This window comes from Callithrix jacchus, chromosome 9, assembly GCF_049354715.1.
Source record: "Callithrix jacchus isolate 240 chromosome 9, calJac240_pri, whole genome shotgun sequence".
NCBI classification, from domain to species: Eukaryota; Metazoa; Chordata; class Mammalia; order Primates; family Cebidae; genus Callithrix; species Callithrix jacchus.
The window spans coordinates 46,270,639-46,280,636 of NC_133510.1; positions in this window are offsets into that span (position 1 = coordinate 46,270,639).

A 9,998-nucleotide genomic window follows, 5' to 3' on the forward strand; every position below is an offset into this window, starting at 1 on the left:
CTTCTTTTGACAAATATCAGTCTCTTGCCTATTTTTAAATCTAGTTATTTGTGGATTTTTTGTTTTTGAGTTGTAGGGGTTCCTTATATTTTCTAAAGAGTAACCCCTTAAGTGAAGGACCTCTTCAAGGAGGACTACAAACCTCTGCTCAAGAGAATTCAGAGAGGACACAAACAAATGGGAAAACATTCCATGCTTATGGACAGGAAGAATCAATATCATGAAGATAGCCATACTGTCCAAAGTAATTTATAGATTCAATGCTATTGTCATTAACCTACCATTGGCATTCTTCACAGAACTGGAATAAACTATTTAAAAATTCATAGGAACCTGAATAGTCAAGACAATCCTAAGAAAAAAATAACACAGCTGAAGGCATCACGCTACCTGCCTTTATACTACAAGGCTACAATAACCAAATAGCATGGTACTGGTACAAAAACAGATACATAGACCAATGGAACAGAATAGAGAACTCAGAAATAAGGCTGTACACCAACAACCATCTGATCTTTGATAAACTTGACAAAAACAAGCAATGCGAAAAGGATTCCCTATTTAAGAAATGGTGCTGGGAGAACTGGCTAGCCACATGCCGAAAACTGAAACTGGGTCCCTTCCTCAGACCTTATACAAAAATTAACTCAAGATAGCTTAAGTGTAAAACCCAAAACTATAAAAACCCTGGAAGAAAATCCAGGCAATCCAATTCAGGACATAGGCACGGGAAAGGATTTCATGACAAAAACAGCAGAAGCAATTGCAACAAAAGCAAAATTAAAAAACAGGATCTAATTAAACTAAAGAGTTTCTGCACAGCAAAAGAAACTATCATCAGAGTGAACAGACAACCTAGAGAATGGGAGAACATTTTTGCAATCTATCCATTGGACAAAGGTCCAATATTCAGAATCTGTGAGGAACTTCAACACATTTACAAAAAGAAAACAACCCTATTAAAGAGTGGGCAAGTTGGGCATGGTGGCTCATACCTGTAATTTCAGCATTTTAGGAGGCTGAGGTGGGAAGATCACTTGAGGTCAGAAGTTCAAGACCAGCCTAGCCAACATGGTAAAAGCCTGTCTGTACTAAAAATACAAAAATTAGCCAGGTATGGTGGCACAAACCTGTAGTCCCAGCTACTCGGGGGGCTGAGGCAGAAGAATCGCTTAAGCCTGGGAGGCAGAGGTTGCAGTGAGCCGAGATTGAGACCACAGCACTGCACTCTAGTCTGAGCAACAGAGTGAGACTCTGTCTCAAATGAATAAATAAATTAAAAATTAAAAGTGGGCAAAGGACACGAACAGACACTTATCAAAAGAGGACATTCATGTGGCCAACAAACATGAAAAAAATCTCAACATCACTGATCATTAGAGAAATGTAAATCAAAACCACAATAAGATACCAACTCATGCCAGTCAGAATGGCAATTATTAAAACTACCCCGAAACAACAGATGCTAGTGAGGTTGCAGAGAAAAAGAAATGCTTTTACACTATTGGTGGGAGTATGAATTAATTCATCCATTGTGGAAGACAGTGTGTTAATGTCTTCAGGACATAGGCAACCTGAAGCAACCTCAGCTGGGTCAAATGGTATTTCTGCCTCTGTCTAGATCTTTGGGGAATTAACACAAATTCCAGATATAGCAAGGAATATAAATCATTCTATTATAAATATACATGCATGCATATGTTCATTGAAGCACTGTTCATAATAGCAAAGACATGGAATCAACCAAAATGCCCTTCAGTAATAGACTGGATAAAAAGAAAATATGATACACATACATACCATGGAATACTACACAGCCATAAAAAGGAATGAGATTGGCTGGGCATGGTGGCTCACACTGTAATCCCAGTACTTTGGGAGACCGAGGTGGGTGGATCACGAGGTCAAGAGATCGAGACCATCCTGGTCAACATGATGAAACCCCATCTCTACTAAAAATACAAAAATTAGCTGGGCATGGTGGTGCATGCCTGTAATCCCAGCTACGCAGGAGGCTGAGGCAGGAGAATTGCCTGAACCCAGGAGGCGGAGGTTGTGGTGAGCCGAGATCGCGCCGTTGCACTCCAGCCTGGGTAACAAGAGCAAAACTCTGTCTCAAAAAAAAAAAAGGAATGAGATCATGTCCTTTGTAGGGACATGGATGGAGCTGGAAGCTGTTATCCTCAGCAAACTAACACAGGAACAGAAAACCAACCACATGTTCTCACTTATAAGTGGGAACTGAATGATGAGAACACATGGACATACGGTGGGGGGAACAACACACATTGGAGCCTGCCAAGCAGGTGGGAGGGAGAGCCTCAGGAAGAATAGCAAATGGATGCTGAGCTTAATACCCAGGTGATGAGTTTATTTGTGCAGCAAATCACTGTGGCACACATTTACCTATGTAACAAACCTGCACATTCTGCACACATACCCTGTAGTAAAGAAAAAAACAAAAACAAAAAATTAACCCCTTATCAGTTGTATAGTTTACAAAATATATTCTCCCATTCCATAGGTTGTCTTTTCATTGCATTGCATTCTTTGAAGCTTTTCAGACTGATAGTCCACTCGTCTATTTTGCTTTTGTTACCCGTGTTTTTGGTGTCATGTCCAAGAAATATTGCCAAGACCAATGTCACGAAGCTTTCCCCCATGTTTTCTTCTAGGCATTTTCAGTTTCAGATCTTAAATTTACATCTTTAATCCATTTTTAATTGATTTTGGTTTATGGTATAAGAGTCCAGTTTCACTGTCTGTGGATATCCAGTTATCCCAGCACCATTTGTTGAAAAGATTATCCTTTCCCTATTATGTATTCTTATTACATATGTTGAAGGTTAATTGATCATCTATGCATTGGTTTATTTCTAGGCTTTCTATTCTGTTTCATTGGTCTATATGTCTGTTTTTAAACCAGTAGTACCATACTGGTTTAGTTACTGTAGGTTTGTAATATATTTTGAAATCAGGAAGAGTAATGTCTCCATCTTTGTTCTTCCTTCTCAAGACCGAATTCAGCTACTCAGGGTTGTTCATGGTTCCATAAGAAATTTTTGGGTTTTTTTTCTATTTCTGTAAAAAAAAATGCCATTGAAGTTTTTGTTAGGTATTGCATTGAATCTATAAATTACTTTGGGTAGTATGGGCATTTTAACAATATTAACTCTGGTTCCAATCTATGAACACAGGATGCCTTTTCACTTCCTCTTGTCTTCTTTAATTTCTGTCATCAATATTTTGTAATTTTTATATGTTTTTTACTTCTTTAAATTTATTCCTATTCTTTTTGATGCTTTGTAAATGAGATGGTTAATTCTTTTTCAGATAGTTTATTATTGCTCATATATAAATGAAATTTATTATATGTTGATTTTGTGTCATGCAACTTTACAAAGTTTTATTCTAACAGGTTTTTTTGTGTGAAATCATTAGGGTTTTCTATAAATAAGATCATGTTATTTGCAGGGATCATTTTACTTCTTCCTTTTTTATTTATATGCCTTTTATTTATTTTTCTTGAACTGAACAGAAGTGTGAGAGTGGGCATCCTTGCTTTGTTCCTGATCTTAAAGGAAAAACTTTGTCTTTTACCATTGTGTGATGTTCACTGTGAGTTTTTTATATACTACTTTTATTATATTGAGATAATTTTTTTCTATTCCTAGTTTCTTAAGTTTTCATACAAAATACTGTTAAATTTTATCAAATGCTTTTTCTGTACCTATAGAGGTGATCACACAATTCTTATCCTTCATTCTGTTAATGTGGCATATCACAATCAATTTGCATATACTGAACCATCCTTGCATCCCGGAAATAAATCCCACTTAGTCATGGTGTATAAGCCTTTTAATGTGCTTTGAATTTGACTGGCTTATATTTTCTTGAGGATTTTGCAACATCAGGGATACTGGCCTGGCTTTGGTATCAGGGTAATGCTGGCCTCAGGAAATGAATTTGGAAGTGTACTTTCCTTTTCTTTTGTTTGTGAAGAGTTTTAGAAGGACTGGCATTAATGTTCTTTAAATATTTGGTAGAATTCACCAATGAAGCCATCTCATCCTGGGATGGGAGGTATTGGGAGATGTTTGATTACCGAGATAATCTCCTTATTGTTTGTAGATCTTTTCAGATTTTCCATTTTTTCATGATTCACAAAGAAATATGATGGAGTGTATGTTTCTGGGAATTTCTCCATTTCTTCTAGGTTATCTAATTTGTTGGCATATAAGTGTTTATACTTGCTTTTTACGATCCTTTGTGTTTCGCAGTTCTAGTTGTAATATCCCCTGCTCCACTTCTGATTTTGAGTCTTCTTTTCTTCTTAGTCTAGATAAAGGTTTGTCTGTCTTGTTTATCTTTTCAAAAATTCGTTTCTTAGTTTTGCTGCTTTTTAATTGCTTTTCTATTTTTAAGAACTTTTTGCTCTAATTTTTATTATTTCCTTTCTTCTGGGAAGAAACTTTGGGCTTACATTGTTCTTTTTCTAGTTCATTGCAGTGTAAAATGTTAAGTTTATTTGAAAATATATCTTCTTTTGTAATGTAAGTGTTTATCACTATAGAATTCCCTCTTGGTACTGCTTTTTCTACATCCCATAGATTTTGGTATGTGCTTTTGTTTTCATTTGTCTCAAGTCAAATTTTCTTTATTTCTTCATTGACCTATTTGTTGCTCAGGAGTCTGTTGTTTAATTCTCACGTATTTGTGAATATTTCCATTTTCCTTCTGCTATAGATTTCTAGTTTCATTCCATTGTGGTAAGAAAAAGATAATTAGTATGATTTCAACCATCTTACATGTGTTAATATTGGTTTTGTAACCTAATGTGTGATCTATCCTGGAGAATGTTCCATGTGCATGTGAGAGGATATATATTCTACTGCAGTCGGGGGGAATGTTCTGTATCTGTTAGGTCCACTTACTCTCTAGTGCTACTCAAGCCTGCTATTTCCTTATTGATTTTCTGTCTAGATGTTATATCCAGTATTGAAAGTGAAATGCTAAAGACTCTTATTATTGTATTGCTGTCTATTTCCCCCTTTAGTTCTTTCAGCATTCGCTTTATATATTTAGGTGCTCTAATGTTGGGTGTGTAAATAGTGTATTTTCCTGGTAAGCTGATCCTTTTATTATATAATATCCTTGTCTCTTATAACAGTTTTGACTTAAAGTCTATTTTGTCTGATATAGTTATCCATACTCTCTTTTGGCTACCATTTGCCTAAAATATGTTTTTCTATCTCTTCACCTTCAGCCTATGCGTGTACTTAAATCTAAAGTGAGTCTCTTAAGACAGCAGATAGTTGAATATTGACTTCTTAAAATTTAATATGTTCAGCCCCATATGTCTTTCAACTGGTAAGTTTAATCCACTTATATTTGAAGTAATTATTGTTAGGGAAGAACTTACTATTGCCATTTTGTTATTTTTCTGCCTTGTAGTTTTTTTGTCCCTCTTTTCCTTTCTGCCTGTTTTCCTTTGAGTTTTGTTGGCTTCTCTGTATTGACATTCTTTGATTCCTTTCTTGGTATGTGTATCTGCGCTGTAGGTATGTTCTTTGGGGTTACCACGGAGCTTACATAAAGCATCTTGTAATTATAATGGTCTATTTTAAACTAACAACCTAAATTTCATCACATATAAAAACTCTAACCTTTTACTTCTTACCTTCAAAGACTGTGTTATTCATATCCTAATGTACATATTTTCAGTTATATATCATAAACATTTTTAGAGTTATTTTTACTTATAATACTTTTAACTTTTATATAAGAAAAGTGATTTACCCACAGCGATGACAGTGTTACAGCATTCTGTGTTTGTATTTTCTTTTTGTTAAAATTCTAACTTTGCACAGGCATTGTTCTTCTGACCTCGTTGAGCATTTTTATGGGAGTCTCTATTAGGTAAGTCATTTATCTGTTTCATTAGGGTCAGTTTCCGGAGATTTATTTTGTTCCTTTGTTTGCAACATATTTTCCTACTTCTTTATTTTCCTTGACTCTTTTTAACCATGCATTAGAAAAATTAGCCAGTTCTCCCAGTCTTCACATACTGGTCTCATACAGGAGAAAACCTTTTATCAATTCAGGAAGAGATTCTGGGGGCCAGGGGTGGGGTTGTCTCTCAAACATTCACACTAATCTAAACCACCATTTCTGTTTCTAGCAACCCTCAGGCATCTAGAGCATGCTGGGTCTCACAGTACTCTGAGACAGGTAAGACAGAAGTGAATTCTTTGGGTGGCAGCCAGAAAAATTGAAACATCAGAAGCCTAGTCCAGCTCTTCCATCCTTTTACCCATGGAGAGAAGCTGAGACCTAGGTTTTTCATCTGCTTGCTTTTCATTCAACTGGGAGTAGGGACTCCAGCAAGTACATGCATATTAGTTCAAACTACCTTCTTTGTTTTCAGTTGTATCCAGGCATCTAGAGTATGCCATGGCCCCGTTAGCACTACAAGACAAGTGAAACAGAAGCTAGTATCTTATTCTCCTCCCCACCCAACCACACTAGGGAGAAACTAAGAGCTGGAGTTTTCTTTCCATTGACATGGCACTGAGCTGGGGATAGGATTATGATGAGAAAGCTTCAAATTTTCCAGCCTTGATGAAGCTGGTTTCATGCTCACTGAGGATTCTGGAGCCTCTCAACTAGTTTCTGGGTTTCTTGCAATAGAAATTTGTTCATGTATTGTTGAATTTGTGCGCTCCTGGAGAAGAGGCTCCAGAGCTTCCTATTCCACCATCTTGCTGGAATCACTCCTCTTTTTTATTTTTTTATTTTAAAGATATCACTTTTATCTACCTTTCTCTCTTCCAGGAATAATCTATATTCTCAAGAGTGTCCATTATTTTCCAAGAGAAAGCAAAAGGACTTTAAGGACCATCATAAATTCATATTTATTAATACTAATACTTTTGCTTATATGTATTTTTACCAGTAGAATATGTTTTATGAACTTTATCAATCATAAGTCTTAGAAACAAGTTTTTTAAAATATTAGATGGTACCATCTGTTAAAGATATTCAACAGATGATGAACCTTTGAAGATTTTTCTCCCATAGAAATTTTATTATCATGTAAACAGGTATATATTAGCTTGTGTGTGTGTTTAAATCCAACAATTCTCCCTGCCAACACATTCTAATGATAAGTCTTTCTCAGACTTTGCTATCGAAATAGCACATCGTTTACCTGGTTTTCAGATCAAAAGCCTCTAAGTCAAGGATGACTCCTCTCTTTCTTGCACTCACACATACAACTTGCCAGCATGTTTGATCCGATCCACCCTCAAAAATCCACTTTGAATTTAATCATTTCTTATCACTTCCATGACTATTACCCTGGCCCACAGTACATCCCTCACCAGGACTACTATAGTAGCTCCTAACTCTACAGCTTTTTGATCATGAAATATTTTATATTTCAACTCAGTATACACACAAACAAACACACATACACACTTGTGGCTGAAACAAAAATTCAATTCAGCACTACGTATTTGTACTATATGTAATGCACTCTATTATTTTATATCTCATTTAGTTTTTAAAAATGGGTCATGAGCCAGTAAATTGATATTAGAATCTCTAAATGGTTATCTTTTGTTGAAAAACTCTTCTCTAGCTGGGTGCAGTGGCTCATATGCCTATAATACCAGCACTTTGGGAGGCCTAGGTGAGCAGATCACTTGAGGTGAGGAGTTTGAGATCAGCCTGGCCAACACGGCAAAACTCCTCTCTACTAAAAAAAAAAATACAAAAATTAGCTGAGCATAGTGGCACATAGCTACTTGGGAATCTGAGGCAGGAGAATTGCTTGAACCCAGGAGGTGAAGATTGAACCCGGGAGGTAGAGGTTGCAGTGAGCTGAGATCACGCCACTGTACTCCAGCCTGGGTGATGGAGTGAGACTCTGTCTTGAAAAAAAAAGAAAAGAAAAACTCTTCTCACTGGTTTCACTGCTTTCACTTTTGCCTTCTATAAATACTTCTTCATCAGCAGATGTTTCAAAACACAAATCACACACACACACACACACACACACACACACACACAAAGAAAAACAAAAGCAAAACACAAATCACATTTCTTCTCTGCTCAAAATCCTCTAATGGCTTCTCACCACACTCAACAAGATCTTAACTCCTAAACATGAACTGCAAAAGCTGTGTGTGGCCTGGCCCCTCCTATCCCTCTGGCCCCACATCCTACCACTACCCAGCCCCTGTCCTGCCCCAGCCATGCCGGTTTCTTGCTGCTGCTCAAAAACACCAAGCTTACTACAACCTCAGGGTCTTTGCACCAGCTACTTCCTCTGCCTGGAACACAGCAGGATTGTCACATAGCTCACTCTCTTGCCGCACTCAGCTCTCCATTCAATTCATCACTCCTCAGGCAGGACTTTCCTGGCTATTCTCTCCAAATTTAGGTTCTCCTGTTCCCTGTCACTCTCTGTCTTCTTAACCTGCTTTAATGTTCTCCATACCACTCCCTGACGTTATATGTCTATCTATTTGTTGTTTGCATCCTTTTTAGATGTTCGTTTAATAGAGGCAGAGATTCCTGTCTTGTTTCCTGTGATTCTTCAGCACCTGGGGTTGAGGAAGGGGTGGAAGCCCAGCAAAGAGCAGACAAAGATGGATATTGTATAAATCAAGTCTTGCTTTCCTTGCCAAGCCTTCTGAGAGCACTCCTTTCTGTCCATGCCTCTATTTGGACCATTCAATTCTTTCCATTCTTTAGCACTAGAGCCTATTTACCCCACAGCAGAATGGGAGCCTTCTCTTCCTCAGCAAACAGCCCCCCAAAATGTACCTTTAATAAACATTTCCTACCTTATGTAAACAGAATTCTCTCTCATCCCTGCAAAACACTCCATTCATTTTCTTCTCTTTTTTCTAAAGAGGCAGCGTCTTTCTCTGTCTCCTAGGCTGCTAGAGCACAGTGGCACAATTATAGCTCACTGTAGCCTCAAACTCCTGGGCTCAAGCAATCCTCCCACCTCAGCCTTCCAAGTAGTTGAGCCTGCAGGCATGCATCACCATGTCCAGCTCATTAAAAAAAATTTTTTTTTGATACAGGGTCTTGCTATATTGCCCAGACTGGTCTCAAACTCCCAGGCTCAAGCAATCTTACTGCCTTGTTTTCCCAAAGTACTGGGATTATAGGCATGAGCCAGGGCACCCAGCTATTTACTTATTCATCGTTAAAATCTCCAGTCAAATTATTTTGTGTGTAGCCTTTATGTGGCTTTGTCAGTTTTAAATTGTGTCCAGAAGCCAGAGGTTATAACCATCTTATGCTGGCAAGGAGTATTTTGTGCAATGCTAGGTTTCCAGAATATTTTTAAAGCATCCTGTATCAGATTTAACAAGTTGATGGTGGGGGATTAACCATCTAAAGAATACAGGCTTTGAAGTCAGACAGAACTAAGTCTGAATCCCAGCTATCACTTAATCCCAGCTGAGTGTCCTTCAGCAAATTAGGGAACCTCTCTGGAGATAAATATATGTCAAATTCTTAGCACTACATCTGACACAGTAGCTTCTAGACAAATAACACCTACTGTTATTTAACTGGGCTGCTTGTGGGTCTAAGTAGGATAATATAGAAGATTCACTCATTTCGAGATGACATTAGTGCAGACCTCTCTCCAAATAGTTCTTTGTTGATAAATAGAAGAATGTTGACGCTCCCTTTCATGGAGATGGTATCTGCATAAGGAAGCTGCTTGTCCGCTCAGCCCACGTCTTTCACCACTACAGGGAAGTGTGGGTTCTCTGCTTCTTAGGGAAAGCAGAAGATCATTTTCTTGACAGTTCCTTCTGGTATTACCTCTCTCTGGTATCTAGTTTCCTTATATTTGGGAGGAATAAAATAGTTTCTTCTGGCTATTTTCTTCAAGCTCACCTCAGTCTCTAACTACATTTTAAAATTTTGTTCAAGTGCAATATATACCCAAGTTCATTTGCTCATTCGCT